Genomic DNA, 12,335 nt, shown 5'->3' with positions numbered 1-12,335 from the left:
CTGCCAGCCTGCATGGCAAAAAAACTGCCCTGTCTTGAGAGCTGCTGAGTCAGGGGCCAGTCTCAGGGGGGACATGTTCCTCCCTCCTCCCTACCAGTCATCTGTACTTTACATGCAACTAGTGAAGAAAGGAAGCAGGACATGTGAAGTCTTTTCAAGTCTTCTGGTGTTTATACTCTTCAATGCTCAGGTGAGTTGTGAACACGCTGCAGAAGGGCTGGGGTACACTAGCAAGATCTTGATCTCAGGCTTTGATACTCAGGAGAACTTCTGAGTATGATGTGGATTGTCTCTACTGGGAATGCTAAGATATTTGTAATTGAAATGGGTTCTTTGTTTTCCACACGTAAAACATAGTACTGCTTGATTGATATTCTTTCACTTTTGTAAAAAGTAGCAGTTCCTCAAAAATAAAAATGCAGAAACAGCTCTTTTATTTTTCCCCTAAAATTATCCAAAGTCTATTCACATGGTCAAAAAAGAAAACTGAAAAATATTTTTTGGCTAATTCCATCTGATCATGTTAGTCTGAGGTTAATTAGCTAAATTACCTTAGAAACAAAACCTCCAGTCGAGAATTGCCCACCTTATGTAGTGGAACAAGACAGGACTAGTCAGTTAATACTGACCACGCTGTTAATGTTAATTGGTAATTAACTGGTCAGTTAAATAATGTTAATTAACCAACCAGTTAATACTGACTAGTCAGGTAAGTTAATGCTGTTTTTTCAGTGGGTGGTCCCCACTTACTGGACTTTGCTGGTTTTTGAAGAATCACTAGTTGTATAACCATCTGATTGGTCTTGCTGTATGGCTCTCTCAAGAAGACTTCCTTGCTTTGCTGGAGAATTGTAGGTATCTGAGTGCACATACTCTTTATGGTTTGACAGCAAAACCATTATAATATCAGACTTTGTGTTTCATGGCAAGAATGGTGACAGGATGAATTAGATTTAAGTGGTGGTGGTGTAACATTTGTATTTTTTATTTCTCAACATTTAACATTTAAAAAAATGAGTTTTATTTCTCCAGCCCATTAAGCAGGCGCAATGGCATTGTTTCTGTAGCAATGCTTAAGAGACTTCCCCACTCTTTCTTCTAATTTGCAGGTATTTGAATCTTTGCTTTAACAGTGCCATATTCTGGCTGGTTCACTGAGAGAAAGACCCAAGGTTTTTCCTATACCAATCTCTTATAAGCACAACCAGAGCTGTAGTATTTGTTTTAGTTATCTGACTTACCATAGAGTTCAATGCTGTATATTTAGTTTACCTAGGATTTCCTAATCTCTCTCAGCTCTAATCATTAATAAATTTATGCAACTTTTTTACACTTTTATGTTTGCAAGGGTAATGATATACTGTAAATTAAATCTTTTTCAACTTACTTTATCATGGCACATCTTAACTATACGTTTTCCTTTTTCCACTATCTGTAAGATGATGGAAATGACAGGAAAGAAAATAGTGCTAGAGCTGCACTAATGCCTGAATGAAAATTAATCTTAAATTAATCTGAAAAAACATTAAATTAATCTAATCTTTAATGAGGCTCTCAGCTTTCAGGATGTCAAGTGTAGATTGGCTCAGGTTTAAGTACAAGTTGTGACTATTTAAGCTCTAGTGTACTAATACCTTTGATTTGAAAATCAGAAATTCTAAAGTAAAGAATTGTTTATTATAGAGTATCATTAGCAACATTAGTTAAGTTTGCTTTTAATGTTACCTGGGGTGAAAAAACTCTATAAACACACTTTGTTTTGAGGTGGAGGATGAAATTTCAAAAACTTCTTTTGTAGCTTGTGAACTGCTTGCACCAACCAACTCATGCTGTTAACAGTGAAGTTAACAGAACAACTTTCTTTGAAAGCTGAATGGAATGAATGGAATGTATGGCCACCAGATATGGTGATGTGTAGATACCAGAGTGTAAGGTTGCTGCTAAGAAGTTGCATGAATGTTTGGGAGAGGGTATGTGGTAGAAAAGCAGTTAAGCTGTGTTTCCATAGCTCGGAAATGGCTTGAGTTTCAGTTTTTCTCTAGACTTGTGCAGAAGGCATCAAGCCACTTGTGTGTGGTACCTTGTTATCAGGCTGGAGAGCCAAAGGTGACACTGTCACTGGGGCTAGCACATCACTCTTATATGTTGTTGGCTACAAACACTGGTGTGCCTTTATTACACTTTCCCAAGAGCTTGCTAGGCTTAGGACAGATGTTGAAAGTATGTCTACTTTTTGATGTCTATTAGAGATGGAAGTGAAAGCCTGAGACGCTTGACATTATCAAGAACATGGTAGGAGATATGAAAATAGCGAACTATTCTTGGGACATGAACTCAGTTTACATGTTTTGAAGAGTCTGGATGAGTAGGGTGGATTATATGAATCTAGTCTTAACTGTCTCTTAATAGTTTTAGTTTGTTTAAATAAACTAGAAGATGTTTAAATAGAAAGATGTCTTAGTAGGCTTTTTAATGCTAGAAATCTTGACAGGACTTCCAGATTTAGTGGTAGCATATTGTTATTACTGGCCTAAACTAGTTTTCAGCCAATAAATTGACTGAAGAATGAAGTTTAGCAGCTTTATCTATTGTCACTTGACTTATGCGCATATGAAAGACTTCCCTGGTGAGCTGTTCAGCTTTCAGAAAGTTCTTCCTGCACTCAAAGAAATGGCAAATAGAAATAAACTCCAAATAAGGTTTAGTTAATTTATTTTACCTAGTACAGTAAAGCCCACTTTTTCATAGCTGGATAGTTTGCAACCTTGTGAATTTGCAGAAGGTTGTCAAATTAAGGATGAGCCACTCAGTTGTTTACTGAAGTTTTTACTTCTGTGTTTGGCTGCAGCTCATCAGAGGTCCTGTGCAGCTCAGAGAAGTGGGGCACCTTGAAATAAATGCTACAGCAAACAGTTAAAGCACCTCAGCCATGCTACATACCTGTGTTCTGTTTACTTCCAATTACTTTGTGAGCCCTCATCTTTACGTGGGGGTTAGGTACCAAATATTGTGAAGTATCTAAATTCTACTGTACAACAAATATGGAGAATGGAGGTTATTTTTCAAAAAAAAATCCCAACTGGATTTTCAAGCTAAGAATAAAAAACATTTAAATACCCCTCACCAATATTTGTTTATTAAAAAACAATAAATAACCCCACACCCATATTTATTTATTTGTTCAAAATATTTAAATAACCCCCATTTCCACACCCATTATCCATTTGCCAAGCATACCTTGATACTTAAGCCATCCTGATCCATTCCTACAGCATTCATAGATAGTTCGTATTCTCTGGAGCAAAAGCGCCTTCTACTCTCCTGAACTTTAATACTTTGATTTTCTGTGATTTCAGGATAAGACTTCAACCTAGGTGCAGATTTTTTCCTTTGAATATATTGGCAACTAAGATTTCAAGAGGAGACTGGATAGGCACCTGGCTGGGGTCTTAATGACCCCTGCCACCCCCAGTGCTCCTTTCTGCCCATTGCAGGGGGTCGGACTAGATGATCTGTCTAGGTCCCTTCCGACTCACTGATTCTATGATTGAACCTATAACCACATGGGAAGAATGGATAGTGGGTATAGAACTGTTGCCATCACATTTGCTTTTTCCAGTATACTTACCTTTAAATTGTGGTATAGATGTTTGATTCATATATAATTATTAAATAATTTTAAACCGTAATAGATATGTGTATTGTTTTACAGACAAGTGCTACAGAGACTCTACCCCAAAAGGGCTTATGGTTGAAGTCAATGTTTGGACAGAGGCTGTGTGAGATAAGTTACATCTACATAATTAGGATACAAGATGTGTTTTGTGTCCCAGTATTTTCAGTACATTTCAGAACCTTGAATGCCTGCATTGTGTGTGAGATTTTACTTACATTTTTGTTGACAAGAAAATACAAAAGGATAACTAGAAGTGAAGTCTCATGGAGCACTTACATTTTAAGAGGGACTTGAAAAGGATAGGGAGGTTGCTTGTTTCACCTGTGCAGGGAAGCTCTTAGTGGACAGCTTGAAAAAGACATTGCTAAAAGGAGATCAAGAATACAGGGACTTAAAAGTGCAAAAACAAACCTGTAGCTGGGAGAAGGGAGAAGATGCTCTTTCCTTCCATTAAAAGGATGCTTGATTAATTTATAGGATTATAAGCTGTAGTTGTCTGTGATAATGGGGGGCTGGATTTGTTAACCCAAGGTGACCTTATGCCTCTATAATCATCGCTCATGTTTTCTCCTTTTAGATGCTTATATCATTGCAAATAGGAAGCAGTATGATTGGTATATAAATAGGGATAGTGTGGTAGAGGAGGAAAAGCTCCAAAGGGTAAAATTGGCCTTGTGAAATCTTGTATACCTTTAAAAATAAATGTAGTAAAAATAGAATCACAAGCACAGGCGAATAAAAACAATGGCACAACATAAACTTTTGAACGTACAATCCTGTGCGTTCACATTAGATCACTAAATGGAAGTATGAATTTGAGGGCCACTGAATGGTGTACTTTTCCCCAATGAATAACAATTACAGCAACACCTGGATTAATCCATTTATGCTGATTAACTAGGAAAATTCACTTTGGATAATAGCCCACCAGTTTCTAACTAGAGTTGTTTATCTGTTGGGGGCATAAACTAGTTTTGTCCTAGACTGAAATGCAGAGCTTGTAGGGCTGTAACTTCAAATCACTTGAAGGACTTTTTCATATGTTCTATACCTATATTTATTTTGATAGGTTAACGGAGTTCCTTTATTTGCGCTGGTATAATTGAGACATTTAAAAGTGGATAACTGTAGTTTTGAGGATATTACTAAGACCCTCCCTACACATTACAGGCATTTCACAATTAGCTTGTTAATTGCACAATTAACCAAGACCAGCTACACATGCAAAGTACTCATCATGCCATTAAAAACTCTAATCAACTATGACGTTAGACCTAGAAAACATGCACTAACTTCATAGCTGGTTACTATCCAGCTTTGATTTGCATGTTGCAGGGTCTTTTCTTGTGGCTGGGAGCACCATCAGCTAACTGGGTTCCTAGTCACAGGGGTTCACCATGTACAGCCCAGGCTAGGAGTCCTATAGCTGAGAGGACTCTTTCTGCTGGTGGGGCCTCCCACTTGCCCATGGAGCAGGAACCCTGTCTGTCAATCTGGGGCTCCCTCTGTGTGTACAATAAGGTGTGATAGGATCTAAAGCTGGATCCCACAGTCATGCTTCCTGCCATGCATGTGTGTCATGGCAGGAGGTGTGATTATGTGGATTGAGGTTCAGATCCTATCACCCCTTTACCTGCACATCTACAGGGGCCTGTCTTTGTAGACTCAAAGATAATAAAATCTTAACAGGAAGGTATAGGTACTGTCATTTCTTGTCTCTATTAAATTAAATTAAATGATGACATCATACCCATGCCATGCATGGGACAGATTACTTGTGGGTGTTCTGATGATAAATATATTAGCGGTTTTGGTATTTTAGTATCAGGCCATCTCTAGCTCCACTGCTGATCTGCTGGTGCTCATTCATCACCAGGTAAACATTCACTTTTCACATGGTAGTCAGGAATGTTTATTTTCTAGCCCAAACCTGTTCCAGCTGGTTTTCCTTAAACTAATCAGATCTATAGTAGTTTGTCTGGGTTTGCATTCTCCTGTATCATAGATGTAGTTCAAAGGAAAAACTTTAGATTTTCAGGTAATTGCTTCTTGGCATGCAATATCAAATTCTGTGAGAGAGAAGTGTGGGAACAGATAATACCTATCAACAGTTGTTGTTAGTTGGAACTTGAATCTTAAAGAGGATCTTAGGGAAAATGCATATATGGTGTGAGATGCATATATGGTGTGCATGCTCAATGTTTTATGACTTTCTCCATGGTGTCATAATCTCCAGGTGAGATAAAACAGAAATGGTCAAAGAATAAAACTGTTGCATGCCCAGATACTGTAGGTTTCATCATGTAGCTTTATTGGAAGTCTGGCAGATGATGGTAGTCTTGTGTAACAGTGCTAAAGCTGACTTCTTCAGATATCCCTTAATTTACGTGGCTCAGCAGTCATCTGTAATGTGACTGGATCCTACGTGGTTAATCAAACTACTTAATTTATCTGGGAGACTTATAACTAATTTGGATGCAATTTTTGTCTATTGCTAAAGCTCTGCTTTCTCAACGTGTCTGTCCTTTCTCCATTCTTTTTAGAAATGAGCAATCCTGAACTGATACAAATCTTTACTAGATTCACTCCTGATTTAGAGCAGTGGTTCTCAACTTCCTTAGACTCGAAGCACCTTCCACAACTTTTCTCAATTTAGCAGCACCCCCTTTCAAAAATGAATTTTGCTCTTTTTTGACTACAGAAAAATAATAGAGTAATTCTGTTGCAAAGAAATCAGGAAGACCACAATACGTCAGAATATTTTTGACACTATGAATTCTGTTTCAAATATCCAGGTTTGTCTTGTGAATTGTGTATAGCTGTTTGTATACTTAACAGTACTAATGTTGCATGGCACTCTATGGCACCCTTAAAAAGATCTCACAACATCCCAGTGTGCTACAGCATCCCAGTTGAGAATCACTGCTTGAAGGCATTATTTCTGCAGTAAATTCCTTGATTATTCTGCTTAAATAAGATATATCAAGAGTAAACAGTGTCTGCATCAGTGTCTAGGAGCATACATCATTGGGACATACTGATTATAATGATTCAGGTGACACAAGATACTGAGAGTGATTAACACTGTTTTATTCAAATTCATCAGTGAAAAGAAATATTATATCACTACTGAATACTGAAACAATCTATTCAATCAAGGTACTTTAAGACAGCTAACATTTAACTTTTGCTAAATGTTAAATAAACCCTGCACTTTTTATGCAAGAGAAAATTGAAGAGCTCAAGAACTATCATTGACACTTTTTAAAAAGCTCTCTCTTTAAACAAACAAGTTCCTTAAAATTCACTAAGTTTTATGCATGGTCCTTAAACCAAAGGAGCAGAAACCATGCATGAGAGAGGACATTTTATCGGAAATAATTTTATAAAGGACTGCTACAAGAGAGGGATCCTGTTACCTCCTAAATAACTTGAAGTAGTATGTGGATAGGTAAGACAGGAAGGAAAGGCGTGATAACTAAAGCTTCAATAAAACATAGCTTTTGTTTGAAATCAAATTGTTTCTGTTACATGAAAAGTATTTTATCTTTTCTTCTTAACTTCAAGGGTTACTGTAAACATTGAACAAGGAAGTAAAACAGCCAGAAACCTATAACTAATGTATAAAGAGTCCTCATTATCTTTTAACTGGTAACTTCTATTAATGTTGAAGTCAAACATAATGAAAACCAGTTAGAGAATGACTTTGTAACAATTTGGACTTTATTTTTTTATTTAAGAGTTATAATGAAAACAAAAAATGAGAGTCTGTTATTTTAAAAATAATTTGGGCAGAAAATGAAAACAAATCAAGCATTAAAGCATATGGAGCTGGAAAAATTGTGTTAAGTGCACAAGCATGGTATATTCTATGCTAGAGTTGCATGCTTTCATTTTTATATTGGCAATAAGTAAACAAGAGATTTACCCAGCCAAAATAGACTAATTAGTATAGATACCATGGTCACATCCTAAAGAAAGTCAATGGAGCTTTAATGGATTTAAATGAACTTGAGGTATGTTTCCTTACTAGTCAAATACAATAGATGGATTATATTAATTGCTGATTTGTGCTGTAGGCTGGTCTTTTTCATGTAAAAAGAAAATTGGGGAAAAACAAATTTGCTATCAAGTGGTGGGATTTGTACCAGGATTGTAACAGTTATGGAGCATAGGACCATGTGAAATACATCCGTGTGTAGCTGTTTGAGTCAGAGAATAAGATGATATCTTTAAAACCATTTGAGATACTCTATGCTATATGGCCATATGAAGCTCCTTGGGGCAGGAACTATCTCCAACTCTGAGTATGTGTAATTTCTATTACAAAGAGACCAATAAATAATAAAAGTACAAGGATGCTTTTCCATATAAGACAGCAATCTCATCCTTGTTTGGTTGTGATAGATACCCCTGTTGCCAACTTATATGGACTATCATAAATCTTGCGTTATTTGTTGCATTTCTTAAACACTTGGCTCCCAGAGTTACAATCATAGAAAGTTAGGATTGGAAGAGACCTCAGAAGGTCATCTAGTCCAACCATCCTGCTCAAAGTAGGACCATCCCCAACTATATCATCCTAACCAAGGCTTTGTCTAGTCAAATCATAAAATCCTCCAAGGATGGAGATTCCATTACCTCTCAGGGTAACTTGTTCCAGTGCTTTACTGCATTCCTAGTGAAAAAGTTCTTCCTAATATCAAACCTAAACTTCCCTTGCTGCAACTTGAGATCATTGTTTCTTGTTCTGTTATCTGCCACCATTAAGAACAGTCTAGCTCCATCCTCTTTGTAACCACCCTACCTTCAGGTAGTTGAAGGCTGCTATTAATTTCCTCCTCAGTCTTTTCTTCCTCACGCCAAAGAAGCCCAGTTCCCTTGTCCTTTTCTCAGAAGTCATGTTTCACCCCATAACAATTTTTGTTGCCCTCTGCTGGACTCTCTCCAATTTGTCCACATCCTTTCTATAGCAGGGGGCCCAAAGCTGGGCACAGTACTTCAGCTGTGGTCTCACCGGTGCTGAATAGAGGGGAATAATCACTTCCTCAACCTCCTGGCAAAACTCCTACTAATGCAGCCCCGTATTCTGTTGGCCTTCTTCCAAACAAGGGCACACTGTTGGCTTATGTTCAACTAACTGTCCATTGTAACCCCCAGGTCATTTTTTGCAGTTTCTGCTTAGCCAGGTGGTCCCCAGCCTGTATCAGTGCATGGGATTGTTCCACCTTAAATTATGTGAATGTATGAAATTCTCAGATATCTAGCCCTCATAGTTGCTGGAAAGAGTCTCAAAGCTTGAACACATTGTATTGTATAGGACAGCCTATATGACCAGGGTTAGGTCAATCTAAATGCCCAAATGTACAGGTGTGGCAAGGGGTTTCATTGCCCCCCAAATGGAGGATCTGATCTAAGATAGTTCACCTAAGTCAAATGCACTAACACAATCTCATGAATACCTGTACACATTTGTAGTGTAGCCTTGGAGCTGGGAAAACCCAGTCTCTAGCACCAGCCCCAGAGCTGTGTTATTTCAACCCCTCCCACAACCCTGACTGAGCTATTTTTTACCTCCCACCTCTCCCCCTATGAAGTAAACCTTCTTCCCCCATGAATTTGATAGCCTCCCTCTCTGATCTTGCCTGCCCCTCCTCCCACCCCAAGTTTCGTACTCCAGTTTCCTTGTGTGGTTCCTGTGTCACAACTGGTTTACATTCTTGTGGCTTAAAGTCAGTCTCATGAATGTAGACACTGGGTGTGGCAAATGACTGTACTCACCCATAAGCATCTTTGTCTTGCTTGCAGTCTACCTGTTAACCTATTTTTGAGATAGCTTCCAACATTTGAAAATCTCTCAGCATCCAATTTAAAACAGACTATCAGAGACATGTTTCTTTCTTCAGTCTGAAAGTTCTCCTTCCTAATCACATTTTTCTAGGGTTCAGACTGGGAAATTCAGTCACAAACCAGCAGCAGTTTTAAGTTGCAAAATAATGTGAAGAATCCAGTATAAAAATTGGCCCTCTTTATGCTGCTATACAAAGGTACAAGGCATATAAACTAGTCACTTCAGAAGAGCTTGAGATAATGAACCTCATGTCATGCCACTTCAGTGAAAGCATGTTAGAATATTTTTCAGAAATTTCTGAAATGAATATGCTGCTTTCCTTCAAAAATGTAAGCATTTGGTTTCTTTACTGGCTAAGGGATATACAGTTCTTATGCGTTCTATTTAGAACTACTAAAATGTTTTTAGACAGGTTTTCTGTTGTGTGTAGCATACATAGACTGCTAGGGTTTGCTAGGTTATGAAAGTTTCATTGGCACACATCTGGGATGACCTACATAAGATGACTTGTGCTTTTGCTACCCACATATAGCTAATTCAAACAAATGGCAATCACTCCCCACCAGCATATCATGCTATCATTCAATATAATGCACAAATGGTGATGGAAAAGCAAAAGCTATAGTTTTTGCTGGTTGGTTACATGGTTTGTGTTGGGTCTAGCTAGAAAACCATTTTGTTTCACCAAAAAAAAAAAAAGTTTTGACACCGTGGTTTCCTTCCCCTCAAGACAATATTTAGACCTTTGAGTCTTCTGTCATGATTCCTGAACTGGTGGGGTCCCTTCACCTAGTCACATTGAACACTGATCCCTCAGCTACGTTTACCCAAATTTCTTTTACAGCATCAGTCCCCTTATGAGATTTACAGTTTTAGAAGGCAGGGCCACTGCACACATACCTGGCTTCCCTGGCCTTTTACATTTACAATAAAAGCAGTTAAAACATGTTATTACAGTCAAAGCAAGCATAACAGAGTTTTTCACTGCCTCACCTATGCATACCAATGGGGCATATGCAGATAAGGTACACAGTCAATAGAACTCAGAACTGATTTGGATGATTTGGCTTGAGACATGAAATTAAAATAAAAAGGTGGCTGGGTGGAGGAGAAGGGATGGTATTGCAAAATATTGTGTAGCCGGGATCGTCCCATTGAGACACTCTAGTAGATAATTTCAGGGGTGTCCACCCACAGTGCAATGGACAGATCTACACCCTCAGCTATATGGGGGTTTCTCTTGAGCTCTCCCTCTGGCTTGTGCCTATAGCCTTTGGCTAGGGGCAAGTGACACTAGGGGATAGTGAGAGGTAGGATATTTGGTGGTGGTAGTACCACAGACTTGGTAGAATTCAGAATGGATTTGGCTAATTCGGGCTGAGACATGAAATTAAAAAAAACCCAGGGTTATAGTACTGCATTGATACGAGGGCATGTGAACACATGGGAGCTCAGGTACGTGGCATGGTTATTGTAATGGGAATGAGAATGGTGTAGTTGTAAAGTGTATCTTGTACTGTCTAACGAACTGTATTGATCATAAGACGGGTTGGTAGAAGTCATAGATATATGTGTGTGTGCGTGCACATATTTCTGCAAAAAGAAAAAAAGTATTGCATTTCACCATCCAACCATGAAAGAATAAGTACTGGCCTCTTGGGCTAAGCTCAAGCGTAGGGTGAGGCCTGTCCCTTGCATTTCAGGGAGGCTGACCCCTATGAGTCTCTCCAGATGTGGGGATTTTGATTGCACAATTTTGTGGCAATGGGGGTGTAACAGGGGGTCACCTTGAGGCTGGTCTAATCGTTGGCCTACCCACCTGTCTAGGGCAGTCTGCCGACCTATCTCATCTGCCACACCTTTGTTGTAACATAATAAATAGTTGTTCCTAGGAGGGACGCTGCTCATTTAATGCCTGATGCCAAGGGTGTAATACATGCCTCTGAACCTTCTCTTATACTGTGTCCCATGGCTTGGGGATGGCATCACTATATGGCTCCTGCCCCATGCTGGACCTCCTTCTATGCCTTCCTAGTGTTCAGACCCCAGCTGGATCCTTCCTTCTCTGGAGGTCTACCTGCCCTCATTTTGGGCTGCCAAGCTCCCTGAATCCTTTTCCCTCTCAACAATGACCCCTCCCAGACCTTTGGCCACATAGGCCCTGCCTTCACCTCTAAGCCAGTCAGAACCCCAGGCCCCTGGCTATGGGCATCCCTCGCAGTGGGTGCTTTGGCCCTTCGACCATTCTGGTCCTCGCCCCAGCATTGACCAGTCGAGGGTTTCTCTGGTCAGGTTATTGAGCCGCTTGCCCTCTCTCTCTCATGCAGGTCCATCTTCCTGGGCCCTTCCAAACTCAGTTCACTCAGTCTCTAAAGCTGGCCTGCATGCAGTCCTTCAGGCCTGCCTATGCAGACCCTACTCTATACAGCCTTTTCACTTGAGCCTGCTGCTCTCTCACATGCAGTCTTACTGGGCCCACTATTCCATCCCTTCACTGGGGCTCTCGGCTTTAGGCCCCTTGGGTCTCAGGCTTGATGATCTGTTCCCCCGTACCCCTCATCTGTCTAAGAGGTTACCCACCAGGTTGTGAGGGGTGACGCTATAAGGTGCCCCATACTCACCTTTCACTAGGGAGGCACTGGTCTGGCATTTCTTAAGGACCACCCCACCACAGGCAGCCCCACCACACCATCCAACCCTAGCAGGGTGTAGTTTTAGGTCATTCCCCAGGACCAGGAACCTCCTCCATCCCCATAGTTCCTACCCTGAACCTCCAGGTATTCTGGGAGCAGCAGCTCCAGCTGGACA

The sequence above is a fragment of the Crocodylus porosus genome, unplaced genomic scaffold (genome assembly GCF_001723895.1).
Source record: "Crocodylus porosus isolate Cpor-Errol unplaced genomic scaffold, CroPor_comp1, whole genome shotgun sequence".
Taxonomy (NCBI): Eukaryota; Metazoa; Chordata; order Crocodylia; family Crocodylidae; genus Crocodylus; species Crocodylus porosus.
The sequence above is the reverse complement of the archived record's forward strand: the minus strand, read 5'-3'. Positions refer to the sequence as shown.